Raw genomic sequence first — 25,009 nt, forward strand, 5'->3', positions numbered from 1 at the left:
CCGAGCAGCCACACTAGGAGGGCGGCCTAAGCCGTAGGCGAAATGTGCTCATTCGCTTTGGGGCGACGTCGAACTATAAATGAGGCTGTCACTAGCGTGAGCGTCGTGTAAAGTCGTAAAAGTCGGCTGCATGGGCGAGTGCCATGTTTGGGGAGCGTTTCGTAGTTTGCGCAGTGCAATGGAGACGTGGAAACTTGTTGTGGCCCAGTGTTTTGCAGTTGGACGACAAGAGTGGTACACAGTAGCAAAGAGCGAGGCACTGAGTTTGCATGAACAGTGGAGTGCAGAATGGGGCTCGAGATGTGCTTGTTACCTCAGGTGCTGTGTGATTGTCGACAAGGAGTGAAAACGGAGCAATTTGTGACCCCCCTTTCAATTTAAGACGTTAAAAACAGACGGAATTTGCATTCGTAATACCAGAGCATCGAAACTACTTGGAACTCTTGTGTATATGAACGTGTCCGCGCCTTTGTACTCTGGTCCCTTCAGCGCTACAAACCAACCAAGCATCGTGTCCGCGCACATCAGAGTCTCAAGGAATGGAGAATAGCGCAGTTTGGTCGCGAATCGGGGCGTAGCTCATTTGGTAGAGCGTTCGCTTTGCATGTGAAAGGTCCTGGGTTCAAGCCCCGGCGCCTCCATGTTTTGTGGTCAGTGGATGCCAAGTGTTGATCGCGGCGAACCTAAAAGCACGCAAGATGTTGCAAAGCCAGCGTCACAGACTTGTATGATGCATACTGACGTAAGGAGAGCAAGATGTATGTATGGGGACCGGCTGTCATCGAGTGCAGGTCTGTCTTAGGTATCACGGCTTAACGTCATTGAAGTCTAGAGAATGGACAACACGTTCGTCTTACTCAGAGCGGTGTCCGAATTCTATTTTCGACGTGATGCGTGCCACTTCCATTGTGGCCAACTACGATTCAATACAGAATGCACGAAACCTGAAAGACACCCTCACAGATACATAGAGAGTAGTGTTTGTCTGCGGAATAATGGGAGTGCAAGCGTCTGTGACATTGATATTGCTGTATGTAGCACAATTTGTCATGGAGGGGGCGTAGCTCAGATGGTAGAGCGCTCGCTTAGCATGCGAGAGGTACTGGGATCGATACCCAGCGCCTCCAGAATTTTTAACACCCCTACATGCGCACCTTGCCATGCAAGTGGAGTAATTCACAGCCAGCAGATGTGTCTAGGCAGATACAAGAGAACGATTAGCATCCACAATTGGCAAGCGTGCTGTTATTCGTGCGCAGGAAGCACCCTCCTCCAACTCCTACACTTAATTTACAAACAGTACAAGTGTTCCCATAAGATTCTTAAGCCTACGTCGGAAAGATCTGCCTTACGCCGGGTTCACGTAAATCCCACTGCACATTCCTATTCTTTACATGCAGTCGGCTGCTACTGGTGTTGCTAGTTGTGACTTCTGATAACAGATGCCGTAGCAATCAATTCATGGAGAGATTTGTATGTTTTGCGATAGTCTGTCTCTGACAAGCAAGCACAGGTGACATAGGTGCGAACGCAGGAAGCTTGCAGCCCCTCGCTGCCTGCAGACACCGAGCAGCCACACTAGGAGGGCGGCCTAAGCCGTAGGCGAAATGTGCTCATTCGCTTTGGGGCGACGTCGAACTATAAATGAGGCTGTCACTAGCGTGAGCGTCGTGTAAAGTCGTAAAAGTCGGCTGCATGGGCGAGTGCCATGTTTGGGGAGCGTTTCGTAGTTTGCGCAGTGCAATGGAGACGTGGAAACTTGTTGTGGCCCAGTGTTTTGCAGTTGGACGACAAGAGTGGTACACAGTAGCAAAGAGCGAGGCACTGAGTTTGCATGAACAGTGGAGTGCAGAATGGGGCTCGAGATGTGCTTGTTACCTCAGGTGCTGTGTGATTGTCGACAAGGAGTGAAAACGGAGCAATTTGTGACCCCCCTTTCAATTTAAGACGTTAAAAACAGACGGAATTTGCATTCGTAATACCAGAGCATCGAAACTACTTGGAACTCTTGTGTATATGAACGTGTCCGCGCCTTTGTACTCTGGTCCCTTCAGCGCTACAAACCAACCAAGCATCGTGTCCGTGCACATCAGAGTCTCAAGGAATGGAGAATAGCGCAGTTTGGTAGCGAATCGGGGCGTAGCTCATTTGGTAGAGCGTTCGCTTTGCATGTGAAAGGTCCCGGGTTCAAGCCCCGGCGCCTCCATGTTTTGTGGTCAGTGGATGCCAAGTGTTGATCGCGGCGAACCTAAAAGCACGCAAGATGTTGCAAAGCCAGCGTCACAGACTTGTATGATGCATACTGACGTAAGGAGAGCAAGATGTATGTATGGGGACCGGCTGTCATCGAGTGCAGGTCTGTCTTAGGTATCACGGCTTAACGTCATTGAAGTCTAGAGAATGGACAACACGTTCGTCTTACTCAGAGCGGTGTCCGAATTCTATTTTCGACGTGATGCGTGCCACTTCCATTGTGGCCAACTACGATTCAATACAGAATGCACGAAACCTGAAAGACACCCTCACAGATACATAGAGAGTAGTGTTTGTCTGCGGAATAATGGGAGTGCAAGCGTCTGTGACATTGATATTGCTGTATGTAGCACCATTTGACATGGATTGGGCGTAGCTCAGATGGTAGAGCGCTCGCTTAGCATGCGAGAGGTACTGGGATCGATACCCAGCGCCTCCAGAATTTTTAACACACCTACATGCGCACCTTGCCATGCAAGTGGAGTAATTCACAGCCAGCAGATGTGTCTAGGCAGATACAAGAGAACGATTAGCATCCACAATTGGCAAGCGTGCTGTTATTCGTGCGCAGGAAGCACCCTCCTCCAACTCCTACACTTAAATTACAAACAGTACAAGTGTTCCCATAAGATTCTTAAGCCTACGTCGGAAAGATCTGCCTTACGCCGGGTTCACGTAAATCCCACTGCACATTCCTATTCTTTGCGTGCAGTCGGCTGCTACTGGTGTTGCTAGTTGTGACGTCTGATAACAGATGCCGTAGCAATCAATTCATGGAGTGATTTGTATGTTTTGCGATACTCTATCTCTGACAAGCAAGCACAGGTGACATAGGTGCGAACGCAGGAAGCTTGCAGCCCCTCGCTGCCTGCAGACACCGAGCAGCCACACTAGGAGGGCGGCCTAAGCCGTAGGCGAAATGTGCTCATTCGCTTTGGGGCGACGTCGAACTATAAATGAGGCTGTCACTAGCGTGAGCGTCGTGTAAAGTCGTAAAAGTCGGCTGCATGGGCGAGTGCCATGTTTGGGGAGCGTTTCGTAGTTTGCGCAGTGCAATGGAGACGTGGAAACTTGTTGTGGCCCAGTGTTTTGCAGTTGGACGACAAGAGTGGTACACAGTAGCAAAGAGCGAGGCACTGAGTTTGCATGAACAGTGGAGTGCAGAATGGGGCTCGAGATGTGCTTGTTACCTCAGGTGCTGTGTGATTGTCGACAAGGAGTGAAAACGGAGCAATTTGTGACCCCCCTTTCAATTTAAGACGTTAAAAACAGACGGAATTTGCATTCGTAATACCAGAGCATCGAAACTACTTGGAACTCTTGTGTATATGAACGTGTCCGCGCCTTTGTACTCTGGTCCCTTCAGCGCTACAAACCAACCAAGCATCGTGTCCGTGCACATCAGAGTCTCAAGGAATGGAGAATAGCGCAGTTTGGTCGCGAATCTGGGCGTAGCTCATTTGGTAGAGCGTTCGCTTTGCATGTGAAACGTCCCGTGTTCAAGCCCCGGCGCCTCCATGTTTTGTGGTCAGTGGATGCCAAGTGTTGATCGCGGCGAACCTAAAAGCACGCAAGATGTTGCAAAGCCAGCGTCACAGACTTGTATGATGCATACTGACGTAAGGAGAGCAAGATGTATGTGTGGGGACCGGCTGTCATCGAGTGCAGGTCTGTCTTAGGTATCACGGCTTAACGTCATTGAAGTCTAGAGAATGGACAACACGTTCGTCTTACTCAGAGCGGTGTCCGAATTCTATTTTCGACGTGATGCGTGCCACTTCCATTGTGGCCAACTACGATTCAATACAGAATGCACGAAACCTGAAAGACACCCTCACAGATACATAGAGAGTAGTGTTTGTCTGCGGAATCATGGGAGTGCAAGCGTCTGTGACATTGATATTGCTGTATGTAGCACAATTTGTCATGGAGGGGCGTAGCTCAGATGGTAGAGCGCTCGCTTAGCATGCGAGAGGTACCGGGATCGATACCCAGCGCCTCCAGAATTTTTAACACACCTACATGCGCACCTTGCCATGCAAGTGGAGTAATTCACAGCCAGCAGATGTGTCTAGGCAGATACAAGAGAACGATTAGCATCCACAATTGGCAAGCGTGCTGTTATTCGTGCGCAGGAAGCACCCTCCTCCAACTCCTACACTTAATTTACAAACAGTACAAGTGTTCCCATAAGATTCTTAAGCCTACGTCGGAAAGATCTGCCTTACGCCGGGTTCACGTAAATCCCACTGCACATTCCTATTCTTTGCGTGCAGTCGGCTGCTACTGGTGTTGCTAGTTGTGACTTCTGATAACAGATGCCGTAGCAATCAATTCATGGAGTGATTTGTATGTTTTGCGATAGTCTGTCTCTGACAAGCAAGCACAGGTGACATAGGTGCGAACGCAGGAAGCTTGCTGCCCCTCGCTGCCTGCAGACACCGAGCAGCCACACTAGGAGGGCGGCCTAAGCCGTAGGCGAAATGTGCTCATTCGCTTTGGGGCGACGTCGAACTATAAATGAGGCTGTCACTAGCGTGAGCGTTGCGTGAAGTCGTAAAAGTCGTCTGTATGGGCGAGTGCCATGTTTGGGGAGCGTTTCGTAGTTTGCGCAGTGCAATGGAGACGTGGAAACTTGTTGTGGCCCAGTGTTTTGCAGTTGGACGACAAGAGTGGTACACAGTAGCAAAGAGCGAGGCATTGAGTTTGCATGAACAGTGGAGTGCAGAATGGGGCTCGAGATGTGCTTGTTACCTCAGGTGCTGTGTGATTGTCGACAAGGAGTGAAAACGGAGCAATTTGTGACCCCCTTTCAATTTAAGACGTTAAAAACAGACGGAATTTGCATTCGTAATACCAGAGCATCGAAACTACTTGGAACTCTTGTGTATATGAACGTGTCCGCGCCTTTGTACTCTGGTCCCTTCAGCGCTACAAACCAACCAAGCATCGTGTCCGTGCACATCAGAGTCGCAAGGAATGGAGAATAGCGCAGCTTGGTCGCGGATGTGGGCGTAGCTCAGTTGGTAGAGCGTTCGCTTTGCATGTGATAGGTCCCGGGTTCAAGCCCTGGCGCCTCCATGTTTTGTGGTCAGTGGATGCCAAGTGTTGATCGCGGCGAACCTAAAAGCACGCAAGATGCTGCAAAGCCAGCGTCACAGACTTGTATGATGCATACTGACGTAAGGAGAGCAAGATGTATGTATGGGGACCGGCTGTCATCGAGTGCAGGTCTGTCTTAGGTATCACGGCTTAACGTCATTGAAGTCTAGAGAGTGGACAACACGTTCGTCTTACTCAGAGCGGTGTCCGAATTCTATTTTCGACGTGATGCGTGCCACTTCCATTGTGGCCAACTACGATTCAATACAGAATGCACGAAACCTGAAAGACACCCTCACAGATACATAGAGAGTAGTGTTTGTCTGCGGAATAATGGGAGTGCAAGCGTCTGTGACATTGATATTGCTGTATGTAGCACAATTTATCATGGAGGGGGCGTAGCTCAGATGGTAGAGCGCTCGCTTAGCATGCGAGAGGTACTGGGATCGATACCCAGCGTCTCCAGAATTTTTAACACACCTACATGCGCACCTTGCCATGCAAGTGGAGTAATTCACAGCCAGCAGATGTGTCTAGGCAGATACAAGAGAACGATTAGCATCCACAATTGGCAAGCGTGCTGTTATTCGTGCGCAGGAAGCACCCTCCTCCAACTCCTACACTTAATTTAAAAAACAGTACAAGTGTTCCCATAAGATTCTTAAGCCTACGTCGGAAAGATCTGCCTTACGCCGGGTTCACCTAAATCCCACTGCACATTCCTATTCTTTGCGTGCAGTCGGCTGCTACTGGTGTTGCTAGTTGTGACTTCTGATAACAGATGCCTTAGCAATCAATTCATGGAGTGATTTGTATGTTTTGCGATAGTCTGTCTCTGACAAGCAAGCACAGGTGACATAGGTGCGAACGCAGGAAGCTTGCAGCCCCTCGCTGCCTGCAGACACCGAGCAGCCACACTAGGAGGGCGGCCTAAGCCGTAGGCGAAATGTGCTCATTCGCTTTGGGGCGACGTCGAACTATAAATGAGGCTGTCACTAGCGTGAGCGTCGTGTAAAGTCGTAAAAGTCGGCTGCATGGGCGAGTGCCATGTTTGGGGAGCGTTTCGTAGTTTGCGCAGTGCAATGGAGACGTGGAAACTTGTTGTGGCCCAGTGTTTTGCAGTTGGACGACCAGAGTGGTACACAGTAGCAAAGAGCGAGGCACTGAGTTTGCATGAACAGTGGAGTGCAGAATGGGGCTCGAGATGTGCTTGTTACCTCAGGTGCTGTGTGATTGTCGACAAGGAGTGAAAACGGAGCAATTTGTGACCCCCCTTTCAATTTAAGACGTTAAAAACAGACGGAATTTGCATTCGTAATACCAGAGCATCGAAACTACTTGGAACTCTTGTGTATATGAACGTGTCCGCGCCTTTGTACTCTGGTCCCTTCAGCGCTACAAACCAACCAAGCATCGTGTCCGTGCACATCAGAGTCTCAAGGAATGGAGAATAGCGCAGTTTGGTCGCGGATGGGGGCGTAGCTCAGTTGGTAGAGCGTTCGCTTTGCATGTGAAAGGTCTCGGGTTCAAGCACCGGCGCCTCCATGTTTTGTGGTCAGTGGATGCCAAGTGTTGATCGCGGCGAACCTAAAAGCACGCAAGATGTTGCAAAGCCAGCGTCACAGACTTGTATGATGCATACTGACGTAAGGAGAGCAAGATGTATGTGTGGGGACCGGCTGTCATCGAGTGCAGGTCTGTCTTAGGTATCACGGCTTAACGTCATTGAAGTCTAGAGAGTGGACAACACGTTCGTCTTACTCAGAGCGGTGTCCGAATTCTATTTTCGACGTGATGCGTGCCACTTCCATTGTGGCCAACTACGATTCAATACAGAATGCACGAAACCTGAAAGACACCCTCACAGATACATAGAGAGTAGTGTTTGTCTGCGGAATAATGGGAGTGCAAGCGTCTGTGACATTGATATTGCTGTATGTAGCACAATTTATCATGGAGGGGGCGTAGCTCAGATGGTAGAGCGCTCGCTTAGCATGCGAGAGGTACTGGGATCGATACCCAGCGCCTCCAGAATTTTTAACACACCTACATGCGCACCTTGCCATGCAAGTGGAGTAATTCACAGCCAGCAGATGTGTCTAGGCAGATACAAGAGAACGATTAGCATCCACAATTGGCAAGCGTGCTGTTATTCGTGCGCAGGAAGCACCCTCCTCCAACTCCTACACTTAATTTACAAACAGTACAAGTGTTCCCATAAGATTCTTAAGCCTACGTCGGAAAGATCTGCCTTACGCCGGGTTCACGTAAATCCCACTGCACATTCCTATTCTTTGCGTGCAGTCGGCTGCTACTGGTGTTGCTAGTTGTGACTTCTGATAACAGATGCCGTAGCAATCAATTCATGGAGTGATTTGTATGTTTTGCGATAGTCTATCTCTGACAAGCAAGCACAGGTGACATAGGTGCGAACGCAGGAAGCTTGCAGCCCCTCGCTGCCTGCAGACACCGAGCAGCCACACTAGGAGGGCGGCCTAAGCCGTAGGCGAAATGTGCTCATTCGCTTTGGGGCGACGTCGAACTATAAATGAGGCTGTCACTAGCGTGAGCGTCGTGTAAAGTCGTAAAAGTCGGCTGCATGGGCGAGTGCCATGTTTGGGGAGCGTTTCGTAGTTTGCGCAGTGCAATGGAGACGTGGAAACTTGTTGTGGCCCAGTGTTTTGCAGTTGGACGACCAGAGTGGTACACAGTAGCAAAGAGCGAGGCACTGAGTTTGCATGAACAGTGGAGTGCAGAATGGGGCTCGAGATGTGCTTGTTACCTCAGGTGCTGTGTGATTGTCGACAAGGAGTGAAAACGGAGCAATTTGTGACCCCCCTTTCAATTTAAGACGTTAAAAACAGACGGAATTTGCATTCGTAATACCAGAGCATCGAAACTACTTGGAACTCTTGTGTATATGAACGTGTCCGCGCCTTTGTACTCTGGTCCCTTCAGCGCTACAAACCAACCAAGCATCGTGTCCGTGCACATCAGAGTCTCAAGGAATGGAGAATAGCGCAGTTTGGTCGCGGATGGGGGCGTAGCTCAGTTGGTAGAGCGTTCCCTTTGCATGTGAAAGGTCCCGGGTTCAAGCCCCGGCGCTTCCATGTTTTGTGGTCAGTGGATGCCAAGTGTTGATCGCGGCGAACCTAAAAGCTCGCAAGATGTTGCAAAGCCAGCGTCACAGACTTGTATGATGCATACTGACGTAAGGAGAGCAAGATGTATGTGTGGGGACCGGCTGTCATCGAGTGCAGGTCTGTCTTAGGTATCACGGCTTAACGTCATTGAAGTCTAGAGAGTGGACAACACGTTCGTCTTACTCAGAGCGGTGTCCGAATTCTATTTTCGACGTGATGCGTGCCACTTCCATTGTGGCCAACTACGATTCAATACAGAATGCACGAAACCTGAAAGACACCCTCACAGATACATAGAGAGTAGTGTTTGTCTGCGGAATAATGGGAGTGCAAGCGTCTGTGACATTGATATTGCTGTATGTAGCACAATTTATCATGGAGGGGGCGTAGCTCAGATGGTAGAGCGCTCGCTTAGCATGAGAGAGGTACTGGGATCGATACCCAGCGCCTCCAGAATTTTTAACACACCTACATGCGCACCTTGCCATGCAAGTGGAGTAATTCACAGCCAGCAGATGTGTCTAGGCAGATACAAGAGAACGATTAGCATCCACAATTGGCAAGCGTGCTGTTATTCGTGAGCAGGAAGCACCCTCCTCCAACTCCTACACTTAATTTACAAACAGTACAAGTGTTCCCATAAGATTCTTAAGCCTACGTCGGAAAGATCTGCCTTACGCCGGGTTCACGTAAATCCCACTGCACATTCCTATTCTTTGCGTGCAGTCGGCTGCTACTGGTGTTGCTAGTTGTGACTTCTGATAACAGATGCCTTAGCAATCAATTCATGGAGTGATTTGTATTTTTTGCGATAGTCTATCTCTGACAAGCAAGCACAGGTGACATAGGTGCGAACGCAGGAAGCTTGCAGCCCCTCGCTGCCTGCAGACACCGAGCAGCCACACTAGGAGGGCGGCCTAAGCCGTAGGCGAAATGTGCTCATTCGCTTTGGGGCGACGTCGAACTATAAATGAGGCTGTCACTAGCGTGAGCGTCGTGTAAAGTCGTAAAAGTCGGCTGCATGGGCGAGTGCCATGTTTGGGGAGCGTTTCGTAGTTTGCGCAATGCAATGGAGACGTGGAAACTTGTTGTGGCCCAGTGTTTTGCAGTTGGACGACCAGAGTGGTACACAGTAGCAAAGAGCGAGGCACTGAGTTTGCATGAACAGTGGAGTGCAGAATGGGGCTCGAGATGTGCTTGTTACCTCAGGTGCTGTGTGATTGTCGACAAGGAGTGAAAACGGAGCAATTTGTGACCCCCCTTTCAATTTAAGACGTTAAAAACAGACGGAATTTGCATTCGTAATATCAGAGCATCGAAACTACTTGGAACTCTTGTGTATATGAACGTGTCCGCGCCTTTGTACTCTGGTCCCTTCAGCGCTACAAACCAACCAAGCATCGTGTCCGTGCACATCAGAGTCTCAAGGAATGGAGAATAGCGCAGTTTGGTCGCGGATGGGGGCGTAGCTCAGTTGGTAGAGCGTTCGCTTTGCATGTGAAAGGTTCCGGGTTCAAGCCCCGGCGCCTCCATGTTTTGTGGTCAGTGGATGCCAAGTGTTGATCGCGGCGAACCTAAAAGCACGCAAGATGTTGCAAAGCCAGCGTCACAGACTTGTATGATGCATACTGACGTAAGGAGAGCAAGATGTATGTGTGGGGACCGGCTGTCATCGAGTGCAGGTCTGTCTTAGGTATCACGGCTTAACGTCATTGAAGTCTAGAGAGTGGACAACACGTTCGTCTTACTCAGAGCGGTGTCCGAATTCTATTTTCGACGTGATGCGTGCCACTTCCATTGTGGCCAACTACAATTCAATACAGAATGCACGAAACCTGAAAGACACCCTCACAGATACATAGAGAGTAGTGTTTGTCTGCGGAATAATGGGAGTCCAAGCGTCTCTGACATTGATATTGCTGTATGTAGCACAATTTATCATGGAGGGGGCGTAGCTCAGATGGTAGAGCGCTCGCTTAGCATGCGAGAGGTACTGGGATCGATACCCAGCGCCTCCAGAATTTTTAACACACCTACATGCGCACCTTGCTCAGATGGTAGAGCGCTCGCTTAGCATGCGAGAGGTACTGGGATCGATACCCAGCGCCTCCAGAATTTTTAACACACCTACATGCGCACCTTGCCATGCAAGTGGAGTAATTCACAGCCAGCAGATGTGTCTAGGCAGATACAAGAGAACGATTAGCATCCACAATTGGCAAGCGTGCTGTTATTCGTGCGCAGGAAGCACCCTCCTCCAACTCCTACACTTAATTTACAAACAGTACAAGTGTTCCCATAAGATTCTTAAGCCTACGTCGGAAAGATCTGCCTTACGCCGGGTTCACGTAAATCCCACTGCACATTCCTATTCTTTGCGTGCAGTCGGCTGCTACTGGTGTTGCTAGTTGTGACTTCTGATAACAGATGCCGTAGCAATCAACTCATGGAGTGATTTGTATTTTTTGCGATAGTCTATCTCTGACAAGCAAGCACAGGTGACATAGGTGCGAACGCAGGAAGCTTGCAGCCCCTCGCTGCCTGCAGACACCGAGCAGCCACACTAGGAGGGCGGCCTAAGCCGTAGGCGAAATGTGCTCATTCGCTTTGGGGCGACGTCGAACTATAAATGAGGCTGTCACTAGCGTGAGCGTCGTGTAAAGTCGTAAAAGTCGGCTGCATGGGCGAGTGCCATGTTTGGGGAGCGTTTCGTAGTTTGCGCAATGCAATGGAGACGTGGAAACTTGTTGTGGCCCAGTGTTTTGCAGTTGGACGACCAGAGTGGTACACAGTAGCAAAGAGCGAGGCACTGAGTTTGCATGAACAGTGGAGTGCAGAATGGGGCTCGAGATGTGCTTGTTACCTCAGGTGCTGTGTGATTGTCGACAAGGAGTGAAAACGGAGCAATTTGTGACCCCCCTTTCAATTTAAGACGTTAAAAACAGACGGAATTTGCATTCGTAATACCAGAGCATCGAAACTACTTGGAACTCTTGTGTATATGAACGTGTCCGCGCCTTTGTACTCTGGTCCCTTCAGCGCTACAAACCAACCAAGCATCGTGTCCGTGCACATCAGAGTCTCAAGGAATGGAGAATAGCGCAGTTTGGTCGCGGATGTGGGCGTAGCTCAGTTGGTAGAGCGTTCGCTTTGCATGTGAAAGGTCCCGGGTTCAAGCCCCGGCGCCTCCATGTTTTGTGGTCAGTGGATGCCAAGTGTTGATCGCGGCGAACCTAAAAGCACGCAAGATGTTGCAAAGCCAGCGTCACAGACTTGTATGATGCATACTGACGTAAGGAGAGCAAGATGTATGTGTGGGGAACGGCTGTCATCGAGTGCAGGTCTGTCTTAGGTATCACGGCTTAACGTCATTGAAGTCTAGAGAGTGGACAACACGTTCGTCTTACTCAGAGCGGTGTCCGAATTCTATTTTCGACGTGATGCGTGCCACTTCCATTGTGGCCAACTACGATTCAATACAGAATGCACGAAACCTGAAAGACACCCTCACAGATACATAGAGAGTAGTGTTTGTCTGCGGAATAATGGGAGTCCAAGCGTCTCTGACATTGATATTGCTGTATGTAGCACAATTTATCATGGAGGGGGCGTAGCTCAGATGGTAGAGCGCTCGCTTAGCATGCGAGAGGTACTGGGATCGATACCCAGCGCCTCCAGAATTTTTAACACACCTACATGCGCACCTTGCTCAGATGGTAGAGCGCTCGCTTAGCATGCGAGAGGTACTGGGATCGATACCCAGCGCCTCCAGAATTTTTAACACACCTACATGCGCACCTTGCCATGCAAGTGGAGTAATTCACAGCCAGCAGATGTGTCTAGGCAGATACAAGAGAACGATTAGCATCCACAATTGGCAAGCGTGCTGTTATTCGTGCGCAGGAAGCACCCTCCTCCAACTCCTACACTTAATTTACAAACAGTACAAGTGTTCCCATAAGATTCTTAAGCCTACGTCGGAAAGATCTGCCTTACGCCGGGTTCACGTAAATCCCACTGCACATTCCTATTCTTTGCGTGCAGTCGGCTGCTACTGGTGTTGCTAGTTGTGACTTCTGATAACAGATGCCGTAGCAATCAACTCATGGAGTGATTTGTATGTTTTGCGATAGTCTGTCTCTGACAAGCAAGCACAGGTGACATAGGTGCGAACGCAGGAAGCTTGCAGCCCCTCGCTGCCTGCAGACACCGAGCAGCCACACTAGGAGGGCGGCCTAAGCCGTAGGCGAAATGTGCTCATTCGCTTTGGGGCGACGTCGAACTATAAATGAGGCTGTCACTAGCGTGAGCGTCGTGTAAAGTCGTAAAAGTCGGCTGCATGGGCGAGTGCCATGTTTGGGGAGCGTTTCGTAGTTTGCGCAGTGCAATGGAGACGTGGAAACTTGTTGTGGCCCAGTGTTTTGCAGTTGGACGACCAGAGTGGTACACAGTAGCAAAGAGCGAGGCACTGAGTTTGCATGAACAGTGGAGTGCAGAATGGGGCTCGAGATGTGCTTGTTACCTCAGGTGCTGTGTGATTGTCGACAAGGAGTGAAAACGGAGCAATTTGTGACCCCCCTTTCAATTTAAGACGTTAAAAACAGACGGAATTTGCATTCGTAATACCAGAGCATCGAAACTACTTGGAACTCTTGTGTATATGAACGTGTCCGCGCCTTTGTACTCTGGTCCCTTCAGCGCTACAAACCAACCAAGCATCGTGTCCGTGCACATCAGAGTCTCAAGGAATGGAGAATAGCGCAGTTTGGTCGCGGATGGGGGCGTAGCTCAGTTGGTAGAGCGTTCGCTTTGCATGTGAAAGGTCCCGGGTTCAAGCCTCGGCGCCTCCATGTTTTGTGGTCAGTGGATGCCAAGTGTTGATCGCGGCGAACCTAAAAGCACGCAAGATGTTGCAAAGCCAGCGTCACAGACTTGTATGATGCATACTGACGTAAGGAGAGCAAGATGTATGTGTGGGGACCGGCTGTCATCGAGTGCAGGTCTGTCTTAGGTATCACGGCTTAACGTCATTGAAGTCTAGAGAGTGGACAACACGTTCGTCTTACTCAGAGCGGTGTCCGAATTCTATTTTCGACGTGATGCGTGCCACTTCCATTGTGGCCAACTACGATTCAATACAGAATGCACGAAACCTGAAAGACACCCTCACAGATACATAGAGAGTAGTGTTTGTCTGCGGAATAATGGGAGTGCAAGCGTCTGTGACATTGATATTGCTGTATGTAGCACAATTTATCATGGAGGGGGCGTAGCTCAGATGGTAGAGCGCTCGCTTAGCCTGCGAGAGGTACTGGGATCGATACGCAGCGCCTCCAGAATTTTTAACACACCTACATGCGCACCTTATCATGCAAGTGGAGTAATTCACAGCCAGCAGATGTGTCTAGGCAGATACAAGAGAACGATTAGCATCCACAATTGGCAAGCGTGCTGTTATTCGTGCGCAGGAAGCACCCTCCTCCAACTCCTACACTTAATTTACAAACAGTACAAGTGTTCCCATAAGATTCTTAAGCCTACGTCGGAAAGATCTGCCTTACGCCGGGTTCACGTAAATCCCACTGCACATTCCTATTCTTTGCGTGCATTCGGCTGCTACTCGTGTTGCTAGTTGTGACTTCTGATAACAGATGCCGTAGCAATCAATTCATGGAGTGATTTGTATGTTTTGCGATAGTCTGTCTCTGACAAGCAAGCACAGGTGACATAGGTGCGAACGCAGGAAGCTTGCAGCCCCTCGCTGCCTGCAGACACCGAGCAGCCACACTAGGAGGGCGGCCTAAGCCGTAGGCGAAATGTGCCCATTCGCTTTGGGGCGACGTCGAACTATAAATGAGGCTGTCACTAGCGTGAGCGTTGCGTGAAGTCGTAAAAGTCGGCTGCATGGGCGAGTGCCATGTTTGGGGTGCGTTTCGTAGTTTGCGTAGTGCAATGGAGACGTGGAAACTTGTTATGGCCCAGTGTTTTGCAGTTGGACGACAAGAGTGGTACACAGTAGCAAAGAGCGAGGCACTGAGTTTGCATGAACAGTGGAGTGCAGAATGGGGCTCGAGATGTGCTTGTTACCTCAGGTGCTGTGTGATTGTCGACAAGGAGTGAAAACGGAGCAATTTGTGACCTCCCTTTCAATTTAAGACGTTAAAAACAGACGGAATTTGCATTCGTAATACCAGAGCATCGAAACTACTTGGAACTCTTGTGTATATGAACGTGTCCGCGCCTTTGTACTCTGGTCCCTTCAGCGCTACAAACCAACCAAGCATCGTGTCCGTGCACATCAGAGTCTCAAGGAATGGAGAATAGCGCAGTTTGGTCGCGGATGGGGGCGTAGCTCAGTTGGTAGAGCGTTCGCTTTGCATGTGGAAGGTGCCGGGTTCAAGCCCCGGCGCCTCCATGTTTTGTGGTCAGTGGATGCCAAGTGTTGATCGCGGCGAACCTAAAAGCACGCAAGATGTTGCAAAGCCAGCGTCACAGACTTTTGTATGATGCATACTGACGTAAGGAGAGCAAGATGTATGTGTGGGGACCGGCTGTCATCGAGTGCAGGTCTGTCTTAGGTATCACGGCTTAACGTCATTGAAGTCTAGAGAGTGGACAACACGTTCGTCTTACTCAGAGCGGTGTCCGAATTCTATTTTCGACGTGATGCGTGCCACTTCCATTGTGGCCAACTACGATTCAATACAGAATGCACGAAACCTGAAAGACACCCTCACAGATACATAGAGAGTAGTGTTTGTCTGCGGAATAATGGGAGTGCAAGCGTCTGTGACATTGATATTGCTGTATGTAGCACAATTTATCATGGAGGGGACGTAGCTCAGATGGTATAGCGCTCGCTTAGCATGCGAGAGGTACTGGGATCGATACCCAGCGCCTACAGAATTTTTAACACACCTACATGCGCACCTTGCCATGCAAGTGGAGTAATTCACAGCCAGCAGATGTGTCTAGGCAGATACAAGAGAACGATTAGCATCCACAATTGGCAAGCGTGCTGTTATTCGTGCGCAGGAAGCACCCTCCTCCAACTCCTACACTTAATTTACAAACAGTACAAGTGTTTCCATAAGATTCTTAAGCCTACGTCGGAAAGATCTGCCTTACGCCGGGTTCACGTAAATCCCACTGCACATTCCTATTCTTTGCGTGCAGTCGGCTGCTACTGGTGTTGCTAGTTGTGACTTCTGATAACAGATGCCGTAGCAATCAATTCATGGAGTGATTTGTATGTTTTGCGATAGTCTGTCTCTGACAAGCAAGCACAGGTGACATAGGTGCGAACGCAGGAAGCTTGCAGCACCTCGCTGCCTGCAGACACCGAGCAGCCACACTAGGAGGGCGGCCTAAGCCGTAGGCGAAATGTGCTCATTCGCTTTGGGGCGACGTCGAACTATAAATGAGGCTGTCACTAGCGTGAGCGTCGTGTAAAGTCGTAAAAGTCGGCTGCATGGGCGAGTGCCATGTTTGGGGAGCGTTTCGTAGTTTGCGCAGTGCAATGGAGACGTGGAAACTTGTTGTGGCCCAGTGTTTTGCAGTTGGACGACAAGAGTGGTACACAGTAGCAAAGAGCGAGGCACTGAGTTTGCATGAACAGTGGAGTGCAGAATGGGGCTCGAGATGTGCTTGTTACCTGAGGTGCTGTGTGATTGTCGACAAGGAGTGAAAACGGAGCAATTTGTGACCCCCCTTTCAATTTAAGACGTTAAAAACAGACGGAATTTGCATTCGTAATACCAGAGCATCGAAACTACTTGGAACTCTTGTGTATATGAACGTGTCCGCGCCTTTGTACTCTGGTCCCTTCAGCGCTACAAACCAACCAAGCATCGTGTCCGTGCACATCAGAGTCTCAAGGAATGGAGAATAGCGCAGTTTGGTCGCGCATGGGGGCGTAGCTCAGTTGGTAGAGCGTTCGCTTTGCATGTGAAAGGTCCCGGGTTCAAGCCCCGGCGCTTCCATGTTTTGTGGTCAGTGGATGCCAAGTGTTGATCGCGGCGAACCTAAAAGCACGCAAGATGTTGCAAAGCCAGCGTCACAGACTTGTATGATGCATACTGACGTAAGGAGAGCAAGATGTATGTGTGGGGACCGGCTGTCATCGAGTGCAGGTCTGTCTTAGGTATCACGGCTTAACGTCATTGAAGTCTAGAGAGTGGACAACACGTTCGTCTTACTCAGAGCGGTGTCCGAATTCTATTTTCGACGTGATGCGTGCCACTTCCATTGTGGCCAACTACGATTCAATACAGAATGCACGAAACCTGAAAGACATCCTCACAGATACATAGAGAGTAGTGTTTGTCTGCGGAATAATGGGAGTGCAAGCGTCTGTGACATTGATATTGCTGTATGTAGCACAATTTATCATGGAGGGGGCGTAGCTCAGATGGTAGAGCGCTCGCTTAGCATGCGAGAGGTACTGGGATCGATACCCAGCGCCTCCAGAATTTTTAACACACCTACATGCGCACCTTGCCATGCAAGTGGAGTAATTCACAGCCAGCAGATGTGTCTAGGCAGATACAAGAGAACGATTAGCATCCACAATTGGCAAGCGTGCTGTTATTCGTGCGCAGGAAGCACCCTCCTCCAACTCCTACACTTAATTTACAAACAGTACAAGTGTTCCCATAAGATTCTTAAGCCTACGTCGGAAAGATCTGCCTTACGCCGGGTTCACGTAAATCCCACTGCACATTCCTATTCTTTGCGTGCAGTCGGCTGCTACTGGTGTTGCTAGTTGTGACTTCTGATAACAGATGCCGTAGCAATCAATTCATGGAGTGATTTGTATGTTTTGCGATAGTCTGTCTCTGACAAGCAAGCACAGGTGACATAGGTGCGAACGCAGGAAGCTTGCAGCCCCTCGCTGCCTGCAGACACCGAGCAGCCACACTAGGAGGGCGGCCTAAGCCGTAGGCGAAATGTGCTCATTCGCTTTGGGGCGACGTCGAACTATAAATGAGGCTGTCACTAGCGTGAGCGTTGCGTGAAGTCGTAAAATTCGGCTGCATGGGCGAGTGCCATGTTTGGGGAGCGTTTCGTAGTTTGCGCAGTGCAATGGAGACGTGGAAACTTGTTGTGGCCCAGTGTTTTGCAGTTGGACGACAAGAGTGGTACACAGTAGCAAAGAGCGAGGCACTGAGTTTGCATGAACAGTGGAGTGCAGAATGGGGCTCGAGATGTGCTTGTTACCTGAGGTGCTGTGTGATTGTCGACAAGGAGTGAAAGCGGAGCAATTTGTGACCCACCTTTCAATTTAAGACGTTAAAAACAGACGGAATTTGCATTCGTAATACCAGAGCATCGAAACTACTTGGAACTCTTGTGTATATGAACGTGTCCGCGCCTTTGTACTCTGGTCCCTTCAGCGCTACAAACCAACCAAGCATCGTGTCCGTGCACATCAGAGTCTCAAGGAATGGAGAATAGCGCTGTTTGGTCGCGGATGGGGGCGTAGCTCAGTTGGACAGTTGCGAGTCAGCCGCCGAGCGGGACGGACGTGTGGCGGAGCTGGACGTCTGGCTGTAGTAAACACAGGCTGAGTCGCTGCGTTTGAGGTTAGTGGTGCTGCTAAGCCGCTATTCGTGTTGCACTTGTATTCATGAAGTTCTAGAATGAATAGGTCGAATTATTTGAGGAAAGACACAATCAAGTTTACTTTCGATCGAAATTTCGTTCGACCTAAAGCATTTGAAATTAAAGCATGGTTTATCGAAAAAGTATTGATTAACGGTGATGATGTTGTCGGAGTTTATCTCTCGTTTGTGACAAATGCTGTGTATCTGAAGATGAAAAGTCCAGAATTATGTAGTTGCATTGTGGATCGTTGCGGAGGTAGCGTGAAGTTTAATTATTCTGATGGGAATGTGAGTGACGTTGCTGTTAGTCATGCTGGATACGGGATTCGTACGATCAGAGTGTTTGAGCTCCCTTTTGAAATTCCGCCCGAAGAACTTAATGTTGCCCTTCGGCCTTATGGCAGAATTATTTCCAATGTGGCAGAAAGGTGGTCTGAAGCTCATATGTTTCCTGTCTTGAACGGCGTAAGGCAAATTAAGATTGAATTACAGAAGCATGTCCCCTCTTATCTTAATATTTGTGGGTATCGTGCTTTGATTATCTATGATGGGCAACCGCGGACTTGCGCTTTATGCAATTCCACGGAACACATTCGTGCAGAATGTTCACGGAGGCGTGTCCCGCAGTTACCGCGTGACGAGATGCCGAGTTCCGGCCCTGTTGTTGGTATGAAGTTGTCATACGCTGCCGCTGCTGACTTCCGCAGCCGAGGCGAGTCGGTGCCGCCTGTGCGCGGGGAGCCTGCTGCCTCGCGGGCGGTTGTCGATGATACTCCGGCTTCAAGCTCTAGATTTGCGGATGGTCTGCCTATCAGCTCCGCGCCCCTCGAATCTATGCCGACGCCAACTTTTTCCAACTCTCCCACTGTGGTTGTTCGTTCTTCCGCGGACTCGGCCGAAGATCCCCAAATACCCGCAACGGAGGTTTCCTTGCGTCGTCAGGATTCCCACCAACGTGAGGATATTGCCACTAGCTTCCGAGGAGTGGACGCTCCAGGCATCCACTCTGCGGGAACTATGAACGAAGATAGCAATCTGGACATTGGTTTCACGTTGGCGCCCACAGAAGACACTTGCGTCAAGGAAACCACAACGAGCGATAGTGTAGAATTGGAGACTGGGTTGCTACCAGTGGGAGCCATGGAAAAAGATGCGCCTCCTTCTGCCGTTGTGGAATGCGATACGCGGACTTTTGTCCGAAAAAAGGAACAGGCGACGTCAGACGTATCATCCGATACTTCTCCTGACAGGTCGCAAACTTCATCTCCTGCTAGATCGCCGAAGAGATCTTCGAAGAAAGGCAAGAAGAGGAGATTGGCACACAAAGCAGCAGAGAGTTTAGCTCCTGCATTGCGGGAAAAGTTAAAACATTTAAGGGATAATGAACGACTACGAGAACAATGCCCAGTAGCACGAGTTAACGAGTGTACTGAAGCGGAGATGAGTCGTGCCGATGCAGATGATCTTCAACAACAACCTCGCGCACCGCTTGGCGTCGCAGGTTTGCAGACCGGCACTACTATGGATTTAGACCGAACTGTCTCAGGAAAAGGACTTGATTGGGCCGATGCCCAAGAAGATCGCACCGACCACGGAATGGAGATGGACCTGACACATGCTAGTGGCATTTAATTTTTTTTTTTTTAATGTCTATTTTTCTTTCTGACAGACAGAATGGAATGGTACAGACGTGACTCTGCATGGGGTATACTTCATTAGCCAATTTCTTTTACCTGCACCTATGCCAACGGAACTGACATATAATGTGACCACGATCAATATAAATCGGATTCGCAGTGAAACGAAAGTCGCTTCTTTAAAAGATTTCCTTTACCAGTCGGATACTGATATAGCCCTCCTACAGGAATTTAATGTCCACAACTTTTATGTCCCAGGTTTTCAAGAGATTTTAAATATTGCACCGGAAGCCACATGTGGGACTGCGATCCTTGTCAAAGATGGTATTGATGTGAAGGATATCTGTCTGTTAGAAAATGGGAGGGGCATCAGTTGTAAAATTTTTACTACTACTGTTTTAAATGTATATGTCCCCTCTGGTAACAACGCTAGAGATGATAGGGCTAATTTTTTTAAGAACGATATGGTCTATTTACTTAAGGGGAATCCGGCGGAAGCTTTAATCGGTGGTGACTTTAATTGTGTACTTCACAAAAAGGATCAGCGACCAAATTTTAACTTCTCCAGGGAACTGGCGGCTTTGGTGACAAACATGAAGTGGACAGACGTGTGGGAAAGCAAATACCCCACGTTAGTCAAATTTACGTACATCAGTAGTCGCTCGCAAAGCAGAATAGACAGAATATACGTCACAGCAAACCTGGAAAATAAAATCAGTAGTATCGAAGTAATTCCCACTACCTTTTCGGACCATCTCGCAGTGAAATGCAGCATTCGGTTTCAGAAGCAAGGAACGTATTGGGGTCGCCCCTTATGGAAGCTGAATACCCATATGTTGTTCGAGGGTGCCCTATCAAGAACAGTAGCGGAGGTATGGCAGGCTGCTCTACGTATGCGCCATAAATACAGCTCTCGCCTTGCGTGGTGGACCTCATGTGCTAAAAAGAAATTGAGATCATCCCTAATAGCTTACGGGAGGGAGCGAGCGATGTGGTCTCGCAATACCGTTGAATTTTACTATACATGCTTAAGGGAACTATCAGCTCAGCAGATGACTGATGAGGTTTTCATTGAAATAAAGAAGATCAAGGCTCACCTCATAAGTCTCAAGCGACAACAGCTGGAGGGTTTAAAAATTAAATCTCATGTCCCGACAACGGTGGAGGACGAAAACGCATCGCTGTACCACTTACTCGAACATGAAAGAAATAGAAGACGAGCGTTTATTGCTTGTCTTAGAGTGGGCGATAACCGGGTGCTGACGGAACACTCTGACATTTTAAATGCAGTTTATGGATTTTATCGTACGTTATATACTGATACCCGGTATAATCTAGACTGTGCGAACGATTTGCTACGAACTACAGGTATCGACAACGTTATCAATGACGAGGACAATGTGTCCCTTACCACTGCGATCACATGTGAGGAGGTGTTTGATATACTTAAATATTCGCCTACCCGTAAGTCCCCAGGGCCTGATGGCTTGCCTGTAGAGTTTTATTGTAAATTTTGGCCTCTCATCGGTAATCAATTCACAGAAGTGATAAATGAAGTGTTGCAAGGTGTTACTGTTCCACGCGAGTTCAAAGAAAGCGTAACTGTGCTAATACCAAAGGGAAGGAACGCGACAGTTAAAGATCTCAATCAATTGAGACCAATATGTTTGATGAACTCGGATTATAAAATAATTGCACGTGTACTGAAGGAAAGACTGAGACCTCTAATGGAGAAGATCATAGGTGACCACCAAACCTGTCTCTCGGGGCGGAATATTTTTAAAACTGTTTGTGAATATAGGGATGTCTCTGCAATTTTTACAACGTCATCCTCACCAGGAGGCCTTGCCTTTATCGACTTCTCAAAGGCTTTTGACAGGGTCAGCCACTTATTTTTGTTCAGAGTGTTGACCTATGTGGGTTTTAGTCAACATTTTGTGCAAGTTTTAATTAACATTGTTGAAGGCATCCAAACACAAGTGTCTGTAAATGGGCATTTCACTCCACCCATTGAAATTCGCAACGGCGTCCCGCAGGGAAGTCCTTTGTCAATGCTCCTGTATGTTGTTGCACTGGAGCCTTTACTAAGGAGACTCGATGTCGATCTTGAGGGCATCACGATATCTGGCGTTAACAACGTCACCAATGCATATGCTGATGACGTTGGAGTGGTTATTCGTAGTAACGAAGATTTAGAGAAATTAACTACGAATATTCAGATCTTTTGTGAAGCTACAGGCGCTAGGGTTAACGAGGTGAAGAGTTCGTTTTTAAATTTTAAAGGTCTTCAAGATGTCCGTTTGGAATGGGCACGCTCCGTCGATCGTCACACCGCTCTGGGTGTCACCTTTTACCGATGTCCGCTTCAGACCATGACATACAATTGGAAGAAAGTACTGGATACAATCAGAGGAGCCACAATACTCAATCAGACCAGACATCTGAACATTAAACAACGAATCAGAATAATTAATTGGTCCATTTTATCAAAAGCTATATATATAGGTCAAATATTGCCAGTTTCGAAACCCATTGCCAAACGTATAATGAGTATCATTTGCCGATTTATATGGACAGGGAATATTTTTAGAGTAGCAGTCGGTACAGTTACGTTACCTTCCGCTGAAGGTGGCCTAGGTTTAACAGATATATGGCGGAAGACTACGGCGTTATATATAAAGAGGACCCTACAAATTATAGAAAAACATCCACATAGTATTACAGCCAGGCTGTATCGACTCCTACAGCCAGAAAATTTACGTCCACCCATAAATATAGGCGGAATTAATTATAAATTGAAATATATTCGCCAGTTCTTTTTAGAGATTAGCTACATGGACAGTATTGTCACGAATCCACAATCAAGGAATTGCAGGAAATTAATGGAACTCTTAACAACGAAAGAACATGTCAACAAAATGGAGTGCAGATATCCCGACAAAGACTGGAAAAGAATTTGGAAAAATATTAGTAATCGTGAACTGTCTTCCGACATTCAGGCAACCTGGTACCGAGTTGTTAATAACGTAGTTTCCAATAACGAAAAGTTGCACTCCATTGGTCTTAGTGACACGATTGTGTGCACCCGATGTGACGCAGTTGACACATTGATCCACCGCTTTCTCTGTGGCGGATACGCCGAAATATGGAGGGGACTCCAACGGCGGGTAGCCTTTATAACCAGAACTGTTAGTACTGAGATCAATGTTGAAAAATTACTCTTCCCCGATGGTGTTTTCTTCCCTGTCCAGAAAACCAATGCTGTGTTGTGGTTGTTTGGCAATTATGTACATTACGTTATATCTGAACACGGCAATGACCGTGTTTTAGAATACGAATTATACGAACGAGCAAAATATTATCAGATATGTACGCGCAGGGACCACAAAAAAAAACTTTTGGTAACATGTTACACATTCTGTTTCAGAGACAAGGGATTGGATAAACATCTTAATAGCCCTCGTCTACGAAAAATGTAGTCACAGGCCAAAGTAGGGGATCGCTGTTGAGGGTGAAGTACGGTGGGGACTTCGTGTGCCCCAGGGCCGCTACGGTAGCCGTGAAGGCCTCGGACAGAACCCCCAAACGGCACTGCGGCTTCACACTTACTGCTGGATGAACCCCATATCTCCAGCAACTACTTTCATCTATGATGATTTTCCAGGATTTCGGTAATATCGGAAGGTGGTTTCGTTGCACACAATGCAGTGGAAGCTTCTTGCACGTGTTCCTCAGTTACAATCTTTCTATTTTTGTTTAATTCTTTTTCAGTATGAAGCAAGAGTGACAATTTATTAATTCCCAAGAAGCCTTAATTTTTCAATTTTCAGTTCTACAGAGGAGAAGCCTCACATGGCGAAGAAGCCAAACATCATTTCATTTCCCTAACTGTCACAGTATATTTGAAAAAAAAATCAGTCGATATAGCATAGAAGCTCGCCGAAGAAGGCATAAAAGGAGAGCGAATGGATGGGCTGTGTGGGGAGAAGGGAGGCCCAAAAAAAAAAAAAAAAAGAAAAAGAAAAACAAAGAAAAATAAAAAAAAAAAAGTTGGTAGAGCGTTCGCTTTGCATGTGATAGGTCCCGGGTTCAAGCCCCGGCGCCTCCATGTTTTGTGGTCAGTGGATGCCAAGTGTTGATCGCGGCGAACCTAAAAGCACGCAAGATGTTGCAAAGCCAGCGTCACAGACTTGTATGATGCATACTGACGTAAGGAGAGCAAGATGTATGTGTGGGGACCGGCTGTCATCGAGTGCAGGTCTGTCTTAGGTATCACGGCTTAACGTCATTGAAGTCTAGAGAGTGGACAACACGTTCGTCTTACTCAGAGCGGTGTCCGAATTCTATTTTCGACGTGATGCGTGCCACTTCCATTGTGGCCAACTACGATTCAATACAGAATGCACGAAACCTGAAAGACACCCTCACAGATACATAGAGAGTAGTGTTTGTCTGCGGAATAATGGGAGTGCAAGCGTCTGTGACATTGATATTGCTGTATGTAGCACAATTTATCATGGAGGGGGCGTAGCTCAGATGGTAGAGCGCTCGCTTGGCATGCGAGAGGTACTGGGATCGATACCCAGCGCCTCCAGAATTTTTAACACACCTACATGCGCACCTTGCCATGCAAGTGGAGTAATTCACAGCCAGCAGATGTGTCTAGGCAGATACAAGAGAACGATTAGCATCCACAATTGGCAAGCGTGCTGTTATTCGTGCGCAGGAAGCACCCTCCTCCAACTCCTACACTTAATTTACAAACAGTACAAGTGTTCCCATAAGATTCTTAAGCCTACGTCGGAAAGATCTGCCTTACGCCGGGTTCACGTAAATCCCACTGCACATTCCTATTCTTTGCGTGCAGTCGGCTGCTACTGGTGTTGCTAGTTGTGACTTCTGATAACAGATGCCGTAGCAATCAATTCATGGAGTGATTTGTATGTTTTGCGATAGTCTGTCTCTGACAAGCAAGCACAGGTGACATAGGTGCGAACGCAGGAAGCTTGCAGCCCCTCGCTGCCTGCAGACACCGAGCAGCCACACTAGGAGGGCGGCCTAAGCCGTAGGCGAAATGTGCTCATTCGCTTTGGGGCGACGTCGAACTATAAATGAGGCTGTCACTAGCGTGAGCGTCGTGTAAAGTCGTAAAAGTCGGCTGCATTGGCGAGTGCCATGTTTGGGGAGCGTTTCGTAGTTTGCGCAGTGCAATGGAGACGTGGAAACTTGTTGTGGCCCAGTGTTTTGCAGTTGGACGACAAGAGTGGTA

The 25,009-nt window shown here is 48.4% G+C and overlaps 17 non-coding genes across 17 annotated transcripts; all 17 read left to right on the forward strand.

Moving 5' to 3' along the window:
- The first annotated feature begins 1,054 nt into the window (after positions 1 to 1,054).
- On the forward strand, positions 1,055 to 1,127 carry Trnaa-agc (transfer RNA alanine (anticodon AGC)). The gene has a single exon. It is a non-coding gene; the product is annotated as a tRNA-Ala (tRNA).
- Positions 1,128 to 2,616: 1,489 nt separating this feature from the next.
- Positions 2,617 to 2,692, forward strand: Trnaa-agc (transfer RNA alanine (anticodon AGC)). The gene has a single exon. It is a non-coding gene; the product is annotated as a tRNA-Ala (tRNA).
- A 2,569-nt stretch (positions 2,693 to 5,261) lies between these two features.
- Positions 5,262 to 5,334, forward strand: Trnaa-ugc (transfer RNA alanine (anticodon UGC)). Its single transcript has one exon. It is a non-coding gene; the product is annotated as a tRNA-Ala (tRNA).
- A 413-nt stretch (positions 5,335 to 5,747) lies between these two features.
- Trnaa-agc (transfer RNA alanine (anticodon AGC)) lies at positions 5,748 to 5,820 on the forward strand. Its single transcript has one exon. It is a non-coding gene; the product is annotated as a tRNA-Ala (tRNA).
- Positions 5,821 to 6,827: 1,007 nt separating this feature from the next.
- Positions 6,828 to 6,900, forward strand: Trnaa-ugc (transfer RNA alanine (anticodon UGC)). The gene has a single exon. It is a non-coding gene; the product is annotated as a tRNA-Ala (tRNA).
- A 413-nt stretch (positions 6,901 to 7,313) lies between these two features.
- On the forward strand, positions 7,314 to 7,386 carry Trnaa-agc (transfer RNA alanine (anticodon AGC)). The gene has a single exon. It is a non-coding gene; the product is annotated as a tRNA-Ala (tRNA).
- Positions 7,387 to 8,392: 1,006 nt separating this feature from the next.
- Positions 8,393 to 8,465, forward strand: Trnaa-ugc (transfer RNA alanine (anticodon UGC)). Its single transcript has one exon. It is a non-coding gene; the product is annotated as a tRNA-Ala (tRNA).
- Positions 8,466 to 8,878: 413 nt separating this feature from the next.
- Positions 8,879 to 8,951, forward strand: Trnaa-agc (transfer RNA alanine (anticodon AGC)). Its single transcript has one exon. It is a non-coding gene; the product is annotated as a tRNA-Ala (tRNA).
- A 1,006-nt stretch (positions 8,952 to 9,957) lies between these two features.
- On the forward strand, positions 9,958 to 10,030 carry Trnaa-ugc (transfer RNA alanine (anticodon UGC)). The gene has a single exon. It is a non-coding gene; the product is annotated as a tRNA-Ala (tRNA).
- A 413-nt stretch (positions 10,031 to 10,443) lies between these two features.
- Positions 10,444 to 10,516, forward strand: Trnaa-agc (transfer RNA alanine (anticodon AGC)). The gene has a single exon. It is a non-coding gene; the product is annotated as a tRNA-Ala (tRNA).
- A 1,100-nt stretch (positions 10,517 to 11,616) lies between these two features.
- On the forward strand, positions 11,617 to 11,689 carry Trnaa-ugc (transfer RNA alanine (anticodon UGC)). The gene has a single exon. It is a non-coding gene; the product is annotated as a tRNA-Ala (tRNA).
- A 413-nt stretch (positions 11,690 to 12,102) lies between these two features.
- Trnaa-agc (transfer RNA alanine (anticodon AGC)) lies at positions 12,103 to 12,175 on the forward strand. The gene has a single exon. It is a non-coding gene; the product is annotated as a tRNA-Ala (tRNA).
- Positions 12,176 to 13,275: 1,100 nt separating this feature from the next.
- Positions 13,276 to 13,348, forward strand: Trnaa-ugc (transfer RNA alanine (anticodon UGC)). The gene has a single exon. It is a non-coding gene; the product is annotated as a tRNA-Ala (tRNA).
- Positions 13,349 to 14,840: 1,492 nt separating this feature from the next.
- Positions 14,841 to 14,913, forward strand: Trnaa-ugc (transfer RNA alanine (anticodon UGC)). Its single transcript has one exon. It is a non-coding gene; the product is annotated as a tRNA-Ala (tRNA).
- A 1,494-nt stretch (positions 14,914 to 16,407) lies between these two features.
- On the forward strand, positions 16,408 to 16,480 carry Trnaa-ugc (transfer RNA alanine (anticodon UGC)). The gene has a single exon. It is a non-coding gene; the product is annotated as a tRNA-Ala (tRNA).
- A 413-nt stretch (positions 16,481 to 16,893) lies between these two features.
- On the forward strand, positions 16,894 to 16,966 carry Trnaa-agc (transfer RNA alanine (anticodon AGC)). The gene has a single exon. It is a non-coding gene; the product is annotated as a tRNA-Ala (tRNA).
- A 7,295-nt stretch (positions 16,967 to 24,261) lies between these two features.
- On the forward strand, positions 24,262 to 24,334 carry Trnaa-ggc (transfer RNA alanine (anticodon GGC)). Its single transcript has one exon. It is a non-coding gene; the product is annotated as a tRNA-Ala (tRNA).
- The last annotated feature ends 675 nt before the right edge of the window (positions 24,335 to 25,009 follow it).

The sequence above is a fragment of the Schistocerca gregaria genome, chromosome 6 (genome assembly GCF_023897955.1).
Source record: "Schistocerca gregaria isolate iqSchGreg1 chromosome 6, iqSchGreg1.2, whole genome shotgun sequence".
In the NCBI taxonomy this organism is placed as follows: Eukaryota; Metazoa; Arthropoda; class Insecta; order Orthoptera; family Acrididae; genus Schistocerca; species Schistocerca gregaria.